This window comes from Podarcis cretensis, assembly GCF_951804945.1.
Source record: "Podarcis cretensis genome assembly, chromosome: 11".
Taxonomy (NCBI): Eukaryota; Metazoa; Chordata; class Lepidosauria; order Squamata; family Lacertidae; genus Podarcis; species Podarcis cretensis.
The window spans coordinates 27,715,153-27,735,079 of NC_137180.1; the positions used below are offsets into that span (position 1 = coordinate 27,715,153).

Below are 19,927 nucleotides of genomic sequence, written 5' to 3' on the forward strand. Positions count from 1 at the left end.
GCACAGATACACAGCTCTCCGCAAGGAGGGCAGTTGGCTAGTCTAATCCCCCTTTCAACTTCCACAGCATTTTGGGCACCAATGGGAAGTTCCTCCCTCCCTCTAACTCCTTTGCTCTCTCATGCGTTTGGACCTCCAAGTTCATGGTGAGGGAGGGGTCCCCCATGCTCTCAAGTGACATCTCAACTAGCTGCCCCCTCCCTTCTGGTTCTGTTGTCATTATCTCATAACTGGGTAACTCCTCCCTAAGCTGTTCAGCTCCTGTCTCTCTCTGTGCTTCTGAACATGATGTGGACAAGTGGGGGCGACTTGCCCCTCCAGCTCTCCATTGGAGAGAAGCTGGTCTGCCATAGAACGCATTCCCCAATCCTCGTCTTCTGATCATTCCCTGACAGATGTTGAGCATGAAGAGAGGCCAGGCAAGGGCTTCTTGCCCTCTGGTATACACAGGGAAATGACCCGTGACTCCACGTAAACCACTGTTTCTCTGCCTGCAACACAGTCGAGCAAATATATAGCCATTTTGTTAACTTTTGTTGTTTAATCATTTGACCGTTATTAATAATAAACAAAACTCTGCTCCAGATGAAATTACTTCAGATCATAATATTCTGCAAGAAAATATATATAAAAAAACATTAAATTATGTTAATAATCTCAGAGCTGTTGATTTTGCTAAGCAAGGTTTGGGTCAGCTGACTTTCCAGATGTGGAGATTCTCCACAACTCGTATAACTTAGGAAACCATACTGAAATATCTGTAGGGAAGTTTTCACATCAAAGAGGATGCAAAAAAATGGTTCCGAGGGTTTGCTATTTTTCCCCTCTTGAAACAGAGGCAGCCTATGGTTCTGTCCCCAAGCATGATCTTCCATTTTAAAGTCAGTATGAAGGAATTAATAGTTGCCTCCAGTTTTTCTGGATGATGACTTGGGTAAATATTAATGATGGGCAAAGCTCAAGAGAGTTGAGGGCTTGGTTTGGAAGAGTATCCAAAACCTAACTAAAAGAGTGTACCGTCTTTGATGTGGAAATCAGGCTGGAGATCTCAGAACAAGCTACTATGAAATTAATGCTGATTCTTTGCTTGATCCAGATCTGAGTTACCTTGAATGTTGTTTGGAGTGTGAGAGCAAGATGCCTTTGCTGTTGAAAAGTGTTGCCAAGGTAGAGTTTAGCAAATTTTCGAAAGTTGTTTTCTTTGTCAGGTAATGTTTAGACTTTGTGTTGTAGCCTGAAGAAAATAAAAATCACATTGGTAGCTTTACATGTTTTCTTAATGATAGCTGAATATTTTTCCTGCTCTCTTTCACTTGATGTGTTAGGTCTGGCTCAAGGATATTTAGAAAACAAATGTTTAAAACTACCCAAAAAGCAAAAACTCCAAGCGTTATTCTCTAAAAAAATTTTTCCAACCCGCCATTCATTGCAGTGGTTGGAGAGAGAAAAAACTGTGTAATATGTTTAAGACTGAGTGCAAGTCAGGGACTTTTTGCACATTATGCACAAGTCTCTGGATTAGAATCTATGGAGCTGGTATGGCATAGCATGCTGTGAATCAGAAAGCCACTGGTTTAACTCTCACTTCTGCCATATGCCTACTAGTTGGCCCTAAGGCAAACCACTTTCAGCCTCAGTTTTGCCATTTGCGATTATAATACAGTGGTACCTCGGGTTACAGACGCTTCAGGTTACAGACTCCGCTAACCCTGAAATAGTACCTTGGATTAAGAACTTTACTTCAGGATGAGAACAGAAATCGCACGGCAGCGGCATGATGGCAGCAGGAGGCCCCATTAGCTAAAGTGGTACCTCAGGTTAAGAACAGTTTCAGGTTAAGAACAGACCTCCAGAATGAATTAAGTTCTTAACCTGAGGTACCACTGTACTTTACAGGCAGTGCTTTTCCCCCAAGAAAAACAAGTGCCAAAACTCACCATGAAGTTGTACAGTAAGTTGCCAGACAACTCGGGGCAGCCCTGAACAGATGCTGGTTTGACAACAGCCACATTCACCACCTGCAGAGGGGCTAAGAACTACAGCAAGCTGTCTCCCTGTCTGGTTTGGGGGTCACCCCTAGTTCTGCTGCAGGACAAATAAATGCACTGCTGCCTCCCTCATTGTCTTAGATTCAGGCAGATGGCTAAGGCAGCCATCTAAGGGCCCTCACACAAACACAAGTGTGTGCAATGATAGAGGCCTACCTGGAAAGTTTAAGTGCACCACTGGTACACAGGAGATAGACTGAAGAAAATGAAATATGAATTGGCCCCATTTCATAGCTTGACCAATTGTGGCCAGGAGTGGCTAGGAGCTAGATCTAAAAAAAAAGTGTAGACTCACACATGCTGGCCAGCTTCTGTTTTGACTTGAAATACAGTGGACGCTCGGGTTGCAAATGTGATCCATGTGGGAAGCACGTTCGCAACCCGCAGTGCCACATGTGGGCTGCGATTCAGTGCTTCTGCGCATGCGCAAGTGATGAAACCTGGAAGTAACCCATTCTGGTACTTCTGGATTCGGCACAGTGCGCAACCCAGTGGCGTAGCGTGGGGGTGCAGGGGGGGCCAGCCACACCAGGCGCAACATTGGGGGGGCGCGCTTGCACTCGCAGCTCTCTGCCCCTACCTGGGTCACTCACTCTCTCTCACTGCAGTGCTGGCTGTGCGAATCCGATCCGAGCTGCCGGGTCGCCGCCCACTGTGGAGGGGGAGGGTGCCAGGCATGTGTTGCGGTGCGGAGCGGAGAGAGAGCGAGGGAGGGACTATCTGGGGGAGGGACAGTGCAGCGGCCGCCCAGCGCAGCGCTGAGCGCGGGAGAGAACCACACCCGACCAGCCCAGGCAGCAGCAAGAAGAAGCTGGCAGCGGCGGCGGGTTAGGGGTTAGGGGTTAGGGGCACAAATTGCTTGCCTTGCCCCAGGTTAGGGGGGCGCAAATTACTTGCCTTGCCCCAGGTGCTGACAACCCACGCTACGCCGCTGGCGCAACCCAAAGCATCTGTAACCCAAGGTATGACTGTATTCGTTTTGGGCTTCTCAGAAGTATTTACATATAAGAAGCGGGCTGGGGCAGCACTAGCCCTCAATGGCCCTCACCTGAGAGGTGCTGGAACTGCACTCTGGCGCAGGAAAAAAAAAAGCACTGTTTACCAGATTATTGTAAGGATTGCAACTAAATAGTCACAGGAAGGGAGCGAGATTTGGAGCTGAGATGCTGCATAAATGGTGGTTAGCCTTTTCTCTGACTACAGCGTCCCACACAAAAACAACTTTCATACACTTCGTCCCAACAGTGTTCAAAATGCAGACGTTCATTTTGTAACCCACCACAGCGGGGATGAAAACAGCCTGGAGCCATTTGGAATGGGGAAGATATGAATGGGAAAGGGTTTGGCACCAGCCCATTGTTTTTAAAGAAGTCCCTAAGTGGCTTGCTTTTTAAAATAAATAAAAATAATATTTGGCAGACACATGTGTGCATAATATTTGCTTGCACACTCTGAGATGCAAAAATTCCCGTGCTCAATTCTTCAGCATCTTCTGGTAGGGCTGGGAGGGTCTGGTAAGGCTGCAGTATAGACACTATTGAGCTATATGGACCAACGCCCTAACTCAGACTGGATCTAGACACATAAAAAAAAGTGTTTCAGGAAAGCACGTTGTAAACCTCATATTGGGAAATCACATTTGCGAAAGGCGGAACTCTACAGCGCCTTCTGGTGTCAATGGTGTTATAAAGCATTTAAAACTATTTCTCTACTAATGTAGCTGATGCCTCAGTAAGAGGCAGCTTCATAAGTTCTATTGTTTTTAATGCATATCTTAGAGTTCACTTATACAATCATAGAACTGTAGAGTTGGAAGGGACCCTAAGGATAATCTAGTCCTTGCAATGCAGGAATATGCAGCTGTCAAACCTGCAACCTTGGCATTATCAGCATCATACTCTAGGTAAAGGTAAAGGGACCCCTGACCGTTAGGTCCAGTTGTGGCCGACTCTGGGGTTGCAGCGCTCATCTCGCATTGTTGGCCGAGGGAGCCGGTGTTCAGCTTCCGGGATCATGTGGCCAGCATGACGAAGCCACTTCTGGCAAACCAGAGCAGTGCACGAAAACGCTGTTTACCTTCCCGCCAGAGCGGTACCTATTTATCTACTTGCACTTTGATGTGCTTTCGAACTGCTAGGTTGGCAGGAGCAGGGACCGAGGAACAGGAGCTCACCCCGTCGCGGGTGATTCGAACCGCCAACCTTCTGATCTGCAAGTCCTAGGCTCTGTGGTTTAACCCACAGTGCCACCTGCATCATACTCTAACCAACTCCTTATCCAGGCTAATGCACATCTTAAGCCATTTTCCGGCAATCCCAAACTTTGTTAATATTGGGATGGCTGTTTGTAATGTAGTTGGTGGGTGGTAGAGTGTGGGAAGAATGAGAATTTCTAAAGGAACATCTTTGCCAAGGTCTGTTGTATGTCATTAAAATGCATTTAACGTAACAGTGCCCTAGGCTTCGTGCTATTCAAGGAATCTCTCTCGCTTTTTGATAGGTGAAAAGAAAAGTGGCCTTGAAGAGCTTAGATACAATCCGCCTTCCTGCCGAGCTCTTCTCTCAACATCTTAACTTGAAATGGTGCAAATCACTCGTAGGACGGAATGGCAGGGAAAGGCAGGGAGGAAAGTATACAGCGAGGAACTCAGGAGAGGAAAATAGACATTATCAGCAGCAGCAGGGACTTGGTGTGGTAGGACTAGATCGGGGATGGGGCACTTTCAGCTGTTGGTGAAATCCAACTCCCATCAGCCCCAGGCAGCATGACCCAATGGTCAGGGCTGATGGGAGTTATAGTCCACCCCACCCCCCATCATTCAGCCCGGACACTGAGGTCCAGCTCTGGTGGTTCCCTCACTGCAAGAAGTGAAGCTACAGGAAACCAGATGGAGGGCCTTCTCAGTAGTGGCACCCACCCTCTGGAACACTCTCCCATCAGATATCAAGGAGATCAGTAGCTACACAATTTTTAGAAAACATCTGAAGGCCATGTAGGGATGTTTTTAATCTTAGATGTTTTGTTATGCTTTTATATGTGTTGGAAGCCCACCCCCCCCCAAGTGGCTGGGGCAACTCAGTCAGGTGGGTGGGGTACAAATAATAAAATTATTGTTATTTCTTCAGAAGTAAGCCCTGAGTTTGAAGGAGCTTGCTCTGAGGTACATGCATCAAGGATTACAGCCTTAGCTGGCATTTCAGCTGGTTGCAGCTGTATTTTACAGGCGGAAAAAAATCCAGTTCGATCCCACGCTAATTATATACCTGCATGATGTTCTTTTAAGAAATGAAATTACGGTAAGTGTTTTAAATATTATGAGGTTTTGAAAAAGCCAGTAATGGAAGGAATAAATGGTTTTGGAAACCATTAAAGCTTTTTGACAAACACTGACAAAAGCAAAGAAATGAAAAGCGATGCTGAGTCCTTGTAGCCTGCTGTTTGTCATTTGAGGTTTTTCTTACTTTCGCACTACCACTCAGCATAATTTAAAGTAAAGGGGCCGATTTGATCAACAATTCATGATCGTTTCATTGTACAAGCCCTGGGGAGGAACCTCTTTCTGTTAAAAAGCCTCAGCTTAGTGCTAGGTGTTCCGAATCAATGAAGCTTTCCTAGAATTGTAGACCTGGAAGGGACCCGAGGGTCATCTAGTCCAACCCCCTGCCATTTTTCCAAATTCTGTATGAAATGAACAAAAATGAACAGAAGCTAAATGCAGGTGCTTTGTGGGGCATTATTTGAAAAGGACTTTAAAAGTTACTTCATGAAGTAAGAGCTGTAAGGAAATCCGCTCCACTTCCTAGTGGGGAGGCGTTGCGGTAGCCACCCACTCCCCCCAGGGGCGGGGGATGAAGTCCCGCGTTGCCCTGGGGATCCTGGCCGCATCAGCACACAGCCAGCCAATCCGCCTGCTGGTGGGGGCGTGGCCAGGACCATTTAAGTGAGGGCGCTAGCCGGGGGGCTTCTTCTTGGCTCACTTCCTGAATCTCCCACCTTCTCTCCCTTTTGCAGGTTTTCATTGGCCTTGCTATGGACCTTGGTTGGTCGGCGCTGAGGGGCCTGGTAGGAATTTTTCCACTTGGCAAAATTGGCACGGGCCATTTGGTTTTCGCCTACCTCGTAGCAATCGTCACAGCTTTGTGAGGTTCTGCGGTTCGCCATTGTTTGACCTTTTGATGGGGAAGGGGAGGTGTGGCCATCACCTGCCCCTCCAAGTTTAAGGGTATTCCGTTAAAGGAATCTAGGGGTGTGAATCTTGTCCGAAGCCTGGGGTGGGGCTAGGGCCATGACACGACCCCGTCGGGAACACGTAGGGGAGCTCAAGTTCCTCTGCATCGATGGGGCTCCCCCTTCTGGTGGTTTACTGTTATGTACTGAGTTGAATAGGATCGAAATTGCAGCAGTCTGATTGGTCCTAGAACAATAGGATTCAGAACGCAGTATTCTGATTGGTCCTAAAACAATAGGGTCCAGAATGCAGCAGTCTGATTGGTCCGCAGGAGCCACCCAATCCAACTCCAGGTGGAAGTGAATCCGCAACCTGATTGGCCTACAGGAGAATCCCGGAACTAGCCAATCACGTAGTGCCTATTGTGTAAATAATGTATATAAAGCAGGCATTTTGGGGGGAATTCCATTCCTCACTACTATGAACTGAATAAAGAGCATGAAATCCACACTCAGCTCCGAGTATATTTCATTTACCCTTGCCACTACGGGCAGGAGTCAGATATAGTCTGGTCCATTCAATGCCTAAGCCAATTATCGCTCACATTCTGTAATCAATAAAGTTGTAGCCAAAATTTGCCCAATAACATTAACTTAATATCTGTGTCCTGGTGTGTTTTATTCTTCAATGAGGGGGTGGTTGCAGGGTCTAGACACGCAACAGACTCCCTTGGGAGGTGTTGGACTCTTCTTCACTAGAGGTTTTTAAGCAGAGATTGGATGGTCATCTGTCATGGATGCTTTAGTTGAGATTGCAGGGGTTGGGATGGATGACCCTTGAGGTCCCTGCCAACTCTACAATTCTATGATTCTATAAGAAGAACTTTCATAAAATGAGAACTGCAAAAAGCATTATCACATCCATATTGTAAAAAATGGAGCCGGAGTCAAATTTCACCAAGTTTGATCATTTAACAAAGTTATAAAAAGAATTCCTAATTTCTGCATTACGTTTCAAGCTTGAATTTTGGAAGTGCCACTTTTTGATTGTTTTGTGTTTGGCAGGTGCTTAATAAGGTAGCTATCAATCTCCCAACTGTCAAATAATACGCACGCACACACGCACACACACACACACCATTGCATGTTTGTCTGGGGCTGTCACATACTAAATATCAGTGCATGCCACCTGTTCCACAGTCCAGTGCTAAATATCACTGCAAATCATGATAAAAGGCTGTCAGGTACTGAAATCAAATGTCACCTGGTTTCCTACTACTTGAATATTCAGAATATATCAAGTTATATTTGACATTAACACTTGCTGAAGAAATTCTGAAGGTAGTTTCTGAGACCAAATCATTTCTGTAAGATATGGGATAGATCCCCATATCACATGGCAACTCATTAGAATCATGGAATCATAGAGTTGCAGAGTTGGAAGGGATCCCAAGGATCATTTAGTCCAATCCCCCGAAATGCAGGAATCCCGCCCACAGCTATCCCTGGGTGGGCTTGGACGCAGGTAGTTTGCCACGCAGAACCCGTTACCGCAGGAGGCAATTTAAAGTGGCTTCAACATGGCAACCACATCCTGTGTAAATGCCCTTACTGTAGAAGCCTTCAGGATTGTGTTAAATAACATACTTAATGCACACAGTGAGATCCCTCTGAAATACCTATTTTATATGCTTTTAATGGCCTGTGGTCCTTCTGTCAGCTCAGAAGATGCATCACATTGTGCTACAAATGATATCTTACTTTGTGCAACAGAAATTGAATCCTAAGTGAATTGGTTTGTGCTTTCAGCTTCTTTGGTTTTTACTTGCAGAACTTGTTGCAAAGCAGCACTCAAACTTAAGGTAACACAATCTGATCCTAATTCTCTTGTCTTCTTTTTTTCAAGTGGCGATGCAAAGATTATGTTGCAAAAATGTGTAACTCTCATTCGTGGAATCAGCTGCGTAAAGAAATAGAACCCAGCTAGCCCCACATTTCTTAATCTGCCTTTTTTAAGTGTAAGAATTAATTCACACATTATGTTTAGCAGTCAGGAGACATAGCTGTCATCAGGCAACCATGAGACATTCTACAAAGTTGTCTTGTGAGCTGTTGCTTGGTAGGGGAGATACAAATATTTTAAATAAATAAAAATACCCAATGTTACAAATTGCTTAGGTTGATATGTAGCTTTATTGATGAGCTCAATGCATTATTTATTCCATTGCTATTATAGCCCCATAAAAATACTCCAGGAGCCTGCATTGGGAAGCCATTAAATAAAACAGTTTTAATATGTGAGTAGGGTGGCGCTGTGGGTTAAAGCCTCAGCACCTAGGACTTGCCGATCGAAAGGTCGGCGGTTCGAATCCCTGCGGCGGGGTGCGCTCCCGCTGCTCGGTCCCAGCGCCTGCCAACCTAGCAGTTCAAAAGCACCTCCGGGTGCAAGTAGATAAATAGGGACCGCTTACCAGCGGGAAGGTAAACGGCGTTTCCGTGTGCGGCTCTGGCTCGCCAGAGCAGCGATGTCACGCTGGCCACGTGACCCGGAAGTGTCTCCGGACAGCGCTGGCCCCTGGCCTCTTAAGTGAGATGGGCGCACAACCCCAGAGTCTGTCAAGACTGGCCCGTACGGGCAGGGGTACCTTTACCTTTACCTTTAGGGAACCTGTGGCTCCCAGTTGTTGTTGGACTACAGTTCTTATCACCTTTGGCCATGGGCCATGCTGGTTATGGCTGATGGGAGCTAAAATCCAACAATATCTAGAGAGCCACATGTTTCCCACCTTCCTTTTTATAAAGGTGAAGGTAAAGGGACCCCTGACCATTAGGTCCAGTCGTGGCCGACTCTGGGGTTGCAGCACTCAGCTCGCTTTATTGGCCAAGGGAGCCGGCATACAGCTCCCGAGTCATGTGGCCAACATGACTAAGTCACTTCTGGCAAAACCAGAGAAGCGCACAGAAATGCTGTTTACCTATTTATCTACTTGCAGTTTGACGTGCTTTTGAACTGCTAGGTTGGCAGGAGCGGGGACCGAGTAACGGGAGCTCACCCCGTCGTGGGAATTTGAACCGCCGACCTTCTGATCGGCAAGTCCTAGGCTCTGTAATTTAACCCACAGCACCACCTACGTGCCTTTTTTATGAGATACTCTTACACAAAGATATCTAGCTGTTATGCAACACCCTTTGCTCCTCTCGCCAAAATTCAAGTGGAGCCATCCCTGACACAAAAACTGCCCCTACATGCTGTCCTCTGTACTCCTTGTTTCACATTTCTGAACTCCAATTCCAGGTGCATCATTTCCAATGAAGCAAGAAAACTCTACAATTGTACCTTGGTTTTCGAACAGCTTAGTTCTCGAACGTTTTGGCTCCCAAACGCCGCGAACCTGGAAGGAACTGTTCCAGTTTGCGAACTACCATATTGTATCTTCTCCTGTCATGTCATACTTCTGGAACATCTCACTTTAGGTCGGTGTCACCCCTAACTTGGGGCGTTGTCCACATTCAGTGTCCCATTTTTGTTTTCTGAAAATCGAAAAGTATGCGTTGGATTTCACAGATAGCCAGACATGCAGATATCAGGGGGCATTCTAAGAAAATAAAATATGAGCTCCAGCAACATTTCCCCCAAATCAGCTCTGCCGTTACCACCACAGAAAGATAAGTCCAGCCATTCATACAAAACTTACTATAGACGTGAATGACGAAAGAGTTTCTATTTCTTATTTCAGAACCAATGGAAACTGAATAGAATGGTTCCTATTTGACTCGATTTTTCATTCATGGCAAACAAACACCTCCAAATGTAGGACAAACTCTTTGACTGTTGCATCACACTGGAATATACTTGATTTACAACACGCCTGCCCAGTTTGAATCCATACATGCTGGCTCAGTAGGGGCTTGATAAACTTCCTGTTTTTCATCTCTGCCTTGAATGGTAGAAATCCAAGTGTTTTCAAGCACCTGGTCGGCTACGCTCCATGGCTGTAAAGTCACAAGTTGTTCAGGATCAGATTACAGTCTTTAAATTACAGTCTTTATATAAAGTTTCGCCAAACCCCTGCTCCCCTGCACTAGCTTACCAGCAGGACATTTTCCATCTCTTCTTTCCATTCATTTATACCTGTAAAGTGTGCGTGCAAAAACTGTGAATATCATGACTTGGTATTCTGATTTGAATCCACATGCTGCAAGAAAAGAGGCACAAAAACAAAGGGTTTGATAGAATGATTTTTTAAATGATATTTGTTGTTAAACATTTTGCTGCCCTGGGCTCCTTGGGAAGGAAAGGCAAGTTATAAATTATTACTATTTTTGATTAAATTTGTATACTGCCCCTATACCTGCAGGTCTCAGGGCGGTTGCAACGTAAAATCGCAGTATTAAAAACACACAATACATAATAAAAAACAGACGAATCCAATAATGCCCCCCAACACATGTTAAAAAGGCATTGGGTTAATTGAAATCATCATCATTCAGCTTTCACAGGGCAGGATATAAATTTTAAATAATAATAATAATAATAATAATAATAATAATAATAATAATAATACAGCTTTCACATTCCAAAGATTGGAAAGTATTAAAATAGAAAAGACACATCCCTCAACTTGTTTTTCTTCATAGCCTTTAAAAAAATGTATTTTCTCTCCACACCCCCCCCCCGCTATTTTCAGAGAAGGAAGAACTAAAGGGCAAATTGCTCCAAAAACAATTATAACTGAAGCATCATCAGCCTGTAAACCTACTTCAGCCTCTAACAAGACCAAGATGCTCTCTCACCTCCGTCATGGGGAGAAACGTTCTTCATGCACCATTAGATGAGCAAGAAGCACTCAGAGCAGTTAATGAGGCACAGGTATTCTAAACTTAGAACAGGCATAGGCATTGACAGTAAACAAAGAAAAGCGGAGGTCAACTGATGTTCAGAGACGAAGCTAAACACCACAGTACAAGCCTAATCATGTCTACTAAGAAGTAAGTCTTGTTGACTTTTATGGGGTTTACTCCAGTTAAGTGGTGCCTGGGTTGCAGACTCGGACTGGTTTAAAGGAATACTTACAGGTCGGTAGCCATGTTGGTCTGCCATAGTCAAAACAAAATAAAAAAATTCCTTCCAATAGCACCTTAGAGACCAACTAAGTTTGTTATTGGTATGAGCTTTCATGTGCATGCACACTTCTTCAGATACCAGCACTGCATGCGCACGAAAGCTCATACCAATAACAAACTTAGTTGGTGTCTAAGGTGCTACTGGAAGAAATTTTTTATTTTGGTTAAAGGAATCTTAGTGAACTGATGAAACAATTGACTCTGCAGAATTTTGCGTATCGGTAAAAAATTATTTGGAAGAAAACACATCACCATTATTAATATTATTATTTTAAAGAAATAATCTGAATTGTTTCCCCAAACAGACAATAATAAAAACAGAAGAAACGAAACATAATTCCTTGGAAACAAAAACTAATGTACACTGAAACTAATAAGGTAACAATGTGCTCCTCCTTGTTTATTGAAGATTTGTCTTGATTTGCTTGCAACTCGCTTATGAGGAGGTTAGACAATGTCCAGTTTTATGGAGCATTCACTCTGATTTGCTTGCTCTCACAAATATTATGTGACAATGAACATTCATCCTGAGTGCCAGTGTGGTGTAGTGGTTAAGAGCAGTAGTCTGCTAATCTGGTGAACCGGGTTCGCTTCCCTGCTCCTCCACATGCAGCTGCTGGGTGACCTTGGGCTAGTCACACTTCTTTGAAGTCTCTCAGCCCCGCTCACCTCACAGAGTGTTTGTTGTGGGGGAGGAAGGGAAAGGAGAATGTTAGCCGCTTTGAGACTCCTGAAGGGGAGTGAAAGGCGGGATATCAAATCCAAACTCTTCTTCTCTTCTTCTTCTGAGTTCACTGTGATTTGCTTACATGGTGGTTATACGCACATTTACCTGTCACTTTCCTAACCACAAAAAGTCAGTCTGGGTTGTTGTTGCTTTTTGTGGATTTGTTGCATCAGAGTGCTTTAATCCACTTTAATTGCACAAACCTATGCGACTGAATCCCTCATGCAAAATATGGGCAGTCTGGAGGCAAGCAATATAAAAAGTGCTGAACAAATTCCAGCAGCATAAACTTAACATGGAAGGGAACCAGCAAAATATACACTGCTGTGGGGGGGGGGGGATTCTTCACCAACCATTTGAAGTAGAGTGATGATATTTCAGTGTGGTGAATATATTTTTCAAAGATCTGTGGGACAACTCTCTGTTTCACTTCTCACTAGAGAGAATGCAACTACCAGTATAGGAAGAAGAATTTCATTTTCTAGATCTTAGCTTATACCACACAAATAATGGGCAAGTTCCTTCTTCTATTCATATCACAGCATAGTAATTTTAGAGGCGATTGCATGAACACCCTTCTCAGGATAACTAGCTTTTAAGTACATAAAAGGAAGGAACCTATACCACCTGCAATTCTTGCAACTAGAGTGACATAGTGTATCTTGTCTGATCAATTACAATTCAACCCATATGCTAGGAAAAAAATCACTTTATGGGGTAATCCAGATTTGAGGATAGCGAGGCAGATTTTTGTAGAAGGAATGGTTGTGGGATATATACATTAGATCAGCTCATAGTTCCAGATGTAATTTTTTTTTTTTTTTTTTGGCCATTTTCCATATTGTGGTTTAAATATCGTTTACCAGCGAGTGCTGAATGGCAATATTGTCAATGACAACGCCTATTACAATGTCTGTTTATGGAACACCTGCTTTGAGTACTTCAATATCTACTGAATTATTTAAGTGAATTATTGGATATCCTAATAAAGCTGAAACTATGACTGCTGCTTATTCAGAGAGTTCTGGAACAGGGAATTAGAATGTGCTGTACAACCTAAACAATGGGAAATTGTTTTGGAATCTACACAGAACATTACTCTAGAGTTGAAATGTGGGGGTGGGTATCGTTTTGTTTGTTTGTATGTTGAATATTTTTGTGTTTTTATACTGTTAACTGACCTGTGATCTATGGATGAAGGGTGGTATATAAATTAAATGGATGGATGGATGAGATACTGATCCACCAGTCTCAATTTGAGTCCACAATGTTTGTACTGGAAGGCACTGTCTAATAATTATACGATGAAGGTCCAATGCTAAAAAGGCCTCATTGAGGCATATGATGTATCTGGAGATATATTCATCCTAGCCTGAAATCATTACCCATATGAATTGTGTACTAGCAAAAACTTCAGTATTGCCAGATGTTCATGTACTTTTGAACTACCGTATATTTCTACAGTATGGGAATTAATAGCAGCACAACAAAAGTGGATGTTGGAATCCCTTATGGTTGACAAGAGACTTGCACTTTGAGCCTGGAAGAATCAATACCCACCATCCATTATGCAATGGTCTGAAGACCTTACCACCCTTGCTGCATTTGAACATATATAAAGGTAAAGGTACCCCTGCCCGTACGGGCCAGTCTTGACAGACTCTGGGGTTGTGCGCCCATCTCACTTAAGAGGCCAGGGGCCAGCGCTGTCCGGAGACACTTCCGGGTCACGTGGCCAGCGTGACATCGCTGCTCTGGCGAGCCAGAGCCGCACACGGAAACGCCGTTTACCTTCCCGCTGGTAAGCAGTCCCTATTTATCTACTTGCACCCGGAGGTGCTTTCGAACTGCTAGGTTGGCAGGTGCTGGGACCGAGCAGCGGGAGCGCACCCCGCCACAGGGATTCGAACCGCCATATTTTTAATAAATACCAATTCTGTGTGGATACCTGTTTGGACATCTAGGGGGCTTATATTGATTTATATGTTTAATTTTAGAAGGAAAAGCTTGTGGCTATTACAGTCTCAAATGAACTCATAGTGTGTATTGTTATTGTCGGGTGTTTGTCATCCCCCCAACTTTTTTAAAAAAATCTATCTTTGTTATTTGTTGTTTCTTTGTTAAATTTGACACTTTTTAAAAAAAAGGCCAGGTCTTTGCCAACCACCTGAATTAGTGTAGCGATGGGGCATGATGGAACTCGCTCAGCAACACATTTTGGCATGAGGGAAATGGCTGTTTACAACCCATATAATAACCTTGGATGCAAATAGACTACCTGACTGCTAAGAAGCAAAGTTGCTTTCACCTTCCACTGTTTTGTGCAATGAGTGCAAAAGCACAGGTATAACTCACCACCACTAGGGCATTGTAAAACATCCCACTATATAACCTTTAAACATTTTCTTATTAAGATTTAATGCAATAACTTGAAAAATATCAAAGCCTCTGTTCTTCTGCATTAAGTCCTGTCTCCGTTGGCCTCCTCACCACAACAATATCTGCTGAAGTTAGATGATTCTGATGCATCCTAGTTGTTCTCGTAGAACTTGGGAGTCACAACTGCATGTCACAAGGTGCCACGGTTGCTGGCTTAGCGTGTTTGATTTGGAAAGAGCAGCATGTTGGTGTTCACTGCCCAGTCACCCCCACTTTATTCTTTCCCTGGTGTGATGGGGAGAAACAAACCAGGACGCCTTGGCTTCTCATGGCATCTGAATGTGGGATCCTGGTTTCTTCCTCCCAAATTAGTAAGTGATCCTGGATTGTACAGAGAAACAACCACAATCCTGGATTTATATGTCATAGGAAGCTTAACCGGCTTTCCTGTTCACGTACCATCCAAGATTCCTCAGATGAAAATAGTGACATTTCTCACTCCCAACCTCCATTTTTTGTCATCTCGCCTGCCCGCAGAGCATTGCTTATCAGAAGAAGGCAATTGCCACCCCTATTTACTCCAACAGGACACAACACACACACTGTCCGCCATCCTGAGAAAACAACTTAATCCCGATTTTATTTTATTTTATTATTTGGTAGATGTACAAAAAAAAAAAAAAACCCACACACACCAATAAATAGATTTTAGAAAGGAGCAGGATTAGACATGAGTGCACAAAGCATTTTTTTAAAATCTAGATGCATCATGCTCTGCTCCCCCTTTCTTCTTGCCCAGGGCGGCCCTGCCCTCTGCCTGCCCCTTAGAGCTGGCATGTCAAGCCTTGGTGGAAGCAGCCTCTCCTCCTCCTTGCCCAGTCTCCTGCAGCTGCTTCAAGGTGCCCAAGGAAGGGAGGAGGCCAGCAGTAAAAGGTAAAGCTAAAGGACCCCTGGATGGTTAAGTTCAGTCAAAGGCGACTATGAGGTTGTGGCGCTCATCTCGTTTCAGGCCGAGGGAGCCAGCGTTTCTCCACAGACAGCTTTCTGGGTCATGTGGCCAGCATGACTAAACCGTTTCTGGTGGAACGGAACACAGTGGCGGAAACCAGAGCGCACAGAAACACCATTTACCTTCCCATTGCAGGGATTCGAATCGCCGACCTTCTGATCGGCAAGCCCAAGAGGCTCAGTGGTTTAGAACACAGCGCTACCCGCATCCCCTTGGCCGGCAGTGGGGGCTATGGAGAGGCAACAGGATGCTCAGGACAAGCTCCAGCTCATCCTCTTCCCTAAGCTCACTGACTGTGGTGCTGGTGGAGGAAATAGGGCTGTTCCAGGATCATATCAAAAGCCAGGATGGCTTTCATAATTCTGGGACTGTCCCTGGAATATAGGGACACTTGGAGGGTATGTATTCACACTAGGCAAAGTGAAAACAGGGAGCCTGCATGAGCACACTGCTCATTCTCAATAAACCATGATATGCCATTACCTCTGGTTTATCCTGATGTATAAACAATGTCAATCTGTACAGACCTAGGAAGAAAATAGGCTTTAGACAGGAACACAGAGCAGTGACTTAGACTACTGGTACATCTGACTCAGTATTGTCTACCTTTGGTCTTCCTGATGTTCCTGAACTACATCTCCCATCAGCCCCAGCAAACATGGCCAAAGGTCCTCCCCACTGACTGGCAGTGGCTCTCTACCTGGAGATGCAGAGGATTATACCTGGGACCTCCTGCATGCAAAGCAGGTGTTCTACCACCAAGTTAAAACCCTTCTCCATTCAAGAGGATGGAATGGAGCAAGTGACCAATGTGGGAGGAGGGAACACCCAGATAAAAGAACCATACGACAAAGTGTGATCTGGAGTCCTGTGGTTGCAGTCACAGCCTCCCCTCCTGATACAGTGGTACCTTGGGTTACATACGCTTCAGGTTACATAAGCTTCAGGTTACAGACTCCGCTAACCCAGAAATATTACCTTGGGTTGAGAACTTTGCTTCAGGATGAGAACAGAAATCATGCAGCGGCGGCGCAGTGGCAGCAGGAGGCCCCATTACCTAAAGTGGCGCTTCAGGTTAAGAACAGTTTCAGGTTAAGAACAAATTAAGTTCTTAACCCGAGGTACCACTGTATTGTTGTATGCACAGCTAAAGAAATGCTGGATAGAGGTTGATGTTTTTTTGAAGTAAAAAGGCCATGTTGAAATAGCAGGAAATACTAGAATTTGCCTACTTTCTGGCCTTTAAGAAATGCCTATTCCCTAACATGACAACATGAAACAAGATAAATATATCCAAATCTCTGCTACTCCATGGAACTTCAGGGCCCTTTGGAATGATGTGATTCAGGTTGAATCACATAATATTATTTCATACATAATATTAAGACGACCTCTTCACACACCATGTAAAACGACTGAGTTGTTTGCCACATTGAACCAGTGTTAAACTGGTGTTTCCTTCAAGAGATCTAAAGCACGAAAGGCAAATGCGTGAAATATGTTGTAGAGTTGTCCGCAGAGAACTCTCACTCATCTGGGCTGCCTGACATACCTCCTGGTGTACAAAGCCCCATCTTCAGAATGTATTTAAGCAGTATCATGCCACTTTAAACTGTCATGGCTTCCCCTCCCAAAGAATTCTGGGAAAAGTAGTTAAGGGTGCTTAGAGTTCCTAAGAGAACCCTATTCCCAGAGATGAATTTAGGAGAATGTGACCAGTTTGGTTGCATAGGCATGGAGGGCACCGGCGGTGCTGCAGCTATGATATAGAATGGAAGGTGAGAGGCAGGGAGAGCCAAACTTTGGTGTTTCACAGGGTGCCACTGAAATTAGAGACCCCAAGTTCTGCCATTGCTATTCCCCTCTCCTAGCTACAATTCCCAGAATAGTTGGACAGTCCATGCCTCTTCCCAGGGAATTGGGAACTGTAGCTCTGTGAGGGGATTAAGGATCACCTAGCAACTCTCAGCACACTTAACAAACTACAGTTCCCAGGATTTTTGCAGTGGGGCAGTTATGGCTGTTTAAAGTGGTATGTTGTTGCTTTAAATGTACAGGGGGGCTGTGACAAATTATGCATACAGAAGCACTGCCAGAAGCACTCGTGGAACCATGGCAAACACAACTGTCATGTCAAATGGCCTACACAATTTCGGAATCACTACTCTGACGACACCACAGAAAGTAGTCATGGATTATGGCCGTGTTCTCTATATAATTGCTACATTTTCAAATACAGGATTTAAGTGGGCACCTAGCATTCTTTGAAGTTTGCTGCTCATGTCTTCATCATTATCCTATTCCGTCCCCCAGGCAAGCTTTGTGTCGCTATTTATCAGTATTTACTGGTTGTTCTAGCCAATCAGTTTCCCTACCCACCTCTATACACAAAGGTATTATGTTCATTTTTACATCGAGATCACTTTTCAAAGCAACAACTGCAAGCTTGATAGTCTAATGATACTTTGTTCAAGAACTGGACACAATGCTTAAAAAAAACCATATAATTGGGATATAGTGACAGCTGCTCTGATCCTCAGAGAATATCCTAGGTCACTGCTTTGAAGTTTGTTCTACATGTCAGCACCACCAAGCTCACTCACAATGGATAAAACACTGATAAGCACTAGAATTGCAGCAACCCAGAGAGAGATATGTTGTAGGAAACAGAAGTGCTGAAATCTTTGTTGCCATGACAACAAACCCCTAATTCCATTTCCAAGGGGAAGCTATTTCCTAAATGGGGAGGGGGGAACGACTCTGCTTCTCTAAGCAAAAATAGCATGTACACATTTTGGGGGATCAATGGATCTCAGAAACAGAGGGAAAGGGGAGCCATCTATAGGCGATTTTGCCAAAAAACAAAGAGCAGTGTTATTTTTATTTTTATTATTTAAAAAAAAAACCCAACAAATTACTTGCTGTTATGCAAACATCCCATGTATGACTGAAGCAGAGAATCGTTTCAAGTGTGCCCAGGGGTTGCATTTCAAGAAATGTGTTCAGTTCGCTAAAACTTGTTCATTATAAAACCTCAGATAGATCACCAAAGAGACAACTAGAGGAAGCACTGAAAATATTCTCTTTCTCCTCACCCCAAACTGCAGTTTTCAGAGGATCATTTCAACAGATGAAACTGTCATAAGGGCGGGGGGTGGATTGCTGTCATCGTGGATCTGTTCTGTTCCCAAAACCTCTAAGAAAAGGCCAGTCCATGCTGGTTTCTACCAGTTCACAGCGATAGGACTGTGAATGCAGAGTTTTGCAGGGAGGGAGGTGTCTGTATTTTTTCAGGGACACTTCATTTCTGACTGTACTGGATGGACTGCCAAAACACGAGCTAACTAATCTACCCTTAGAGCTCTCAGTCCAAAGCGATGAAACCTCGCCTGGGTTGTGTCAGCAGCATTAACAATTGGGAAAATGACAAGCTCAAGTGTGCAGAGGCTGTTATGTGTTTATTTTGAAGAAGGAGAGGAGCAGAAATGCCAGCTGGTGGCAGAGTCTGCAGCACAACCTCCATCCCTCACCCCCATTCCCCCACAAGCATAGAAAGCATGTTCTCATTAAAGGAGAGTACGGGTTGCGGATGGGGCTAACAGGACACCCCATAGTTGTCAGGCAGGATAGATTCAAGAGCCTTGAATCAGATTGGAGGTTGGAGTTACTGGGGCAAATTTGATGTTGCCAATTTAGGGGTGGGACCAGAGGTTATTTAAGTAAGGTCCACTGCTCTTTCCTTTCTCTTTCGCTGTGGATCACATGGAGCGCTTGGACTGTCTGGAGGACAGTGATGCAATCTTCTCATTGTCTGGTTACATTTATTTATTTCCCCGTTCTTTTAATCCTCTTTAGTCCCTTAAATAATTTAATTCCCCCCTTTTCCTGTTTGATTTCCCACCCCACCCCTTACCCTGCCCTGTGGGAAGATTCTCCCTGTATCTGTGGCTTGCCTTTCCCAATAGGGAGAGGGACCCTGGTAGGGGCTTTCTTTCGCAAAAAGGTTTCCCCCATTTCTCCTGTTGTAAATTGTGGGGCTAGTCAGGGCTGTTCCCAGCTTAGCTGGAATCATTTTCGTTTATAGCACCCCCGAAGGTTGGCTTTATTTGAATGGGTGCAGCGCTGTTGGCCAAATTTTAATCTATCCTTGGGCGGGAGCACTATTTTGAGTTCTTTTAATATTGCTATGAGACTAAGATTCTCAAGAGCAGAGGCAGGGAGGCCTATTTGGCCTGCACATAACTTCCAAGCCTAAGTCTGCTACGGGTAGCAGTTAATTGTTAAGTCTCTGACCTCTCTATAAGAATGTACCTGCTTGCAGGCTCAGTTGCTGCTAATGTATATCTGAGGCAGACAGGGCGGCAGAGGCTCTCTGTGCCTCCAATGACTATGAGCACTCTGTATATGCTCTTGAACTATGCTGTTTCTGAACAAGTTTATTTTCGTTAAGTTTGTTTTGCCCTGATAGTGGCG

At 44.4% G+C, this 19,927-nt stretch overlaps 1 long non-coding RNA gene across 1 annotated transcript; it reads right to left on the reverse strand.

Moving 5' to 3' along the window:
- Nucleotides 1-1,113: 1,113 nt before the first annotated feature.
- LOC307226923 lies at nt 1,114-18,715 on the reverse strand. Its single transcript, XR_013843703.1, has 3 exons — nt 18,550-18,715; nt 10,307-10,411; nt 1,114-1,234 (listed from the first exon to the last, which is right to left on the reverse strand). It is a non-coding gene; the product is annotated as an uncharacterized lncRNA (long non-coding RNA).
- Between the last annotated feature and the right edge of the window lie 1,212 nt (nt 18,716-19,927).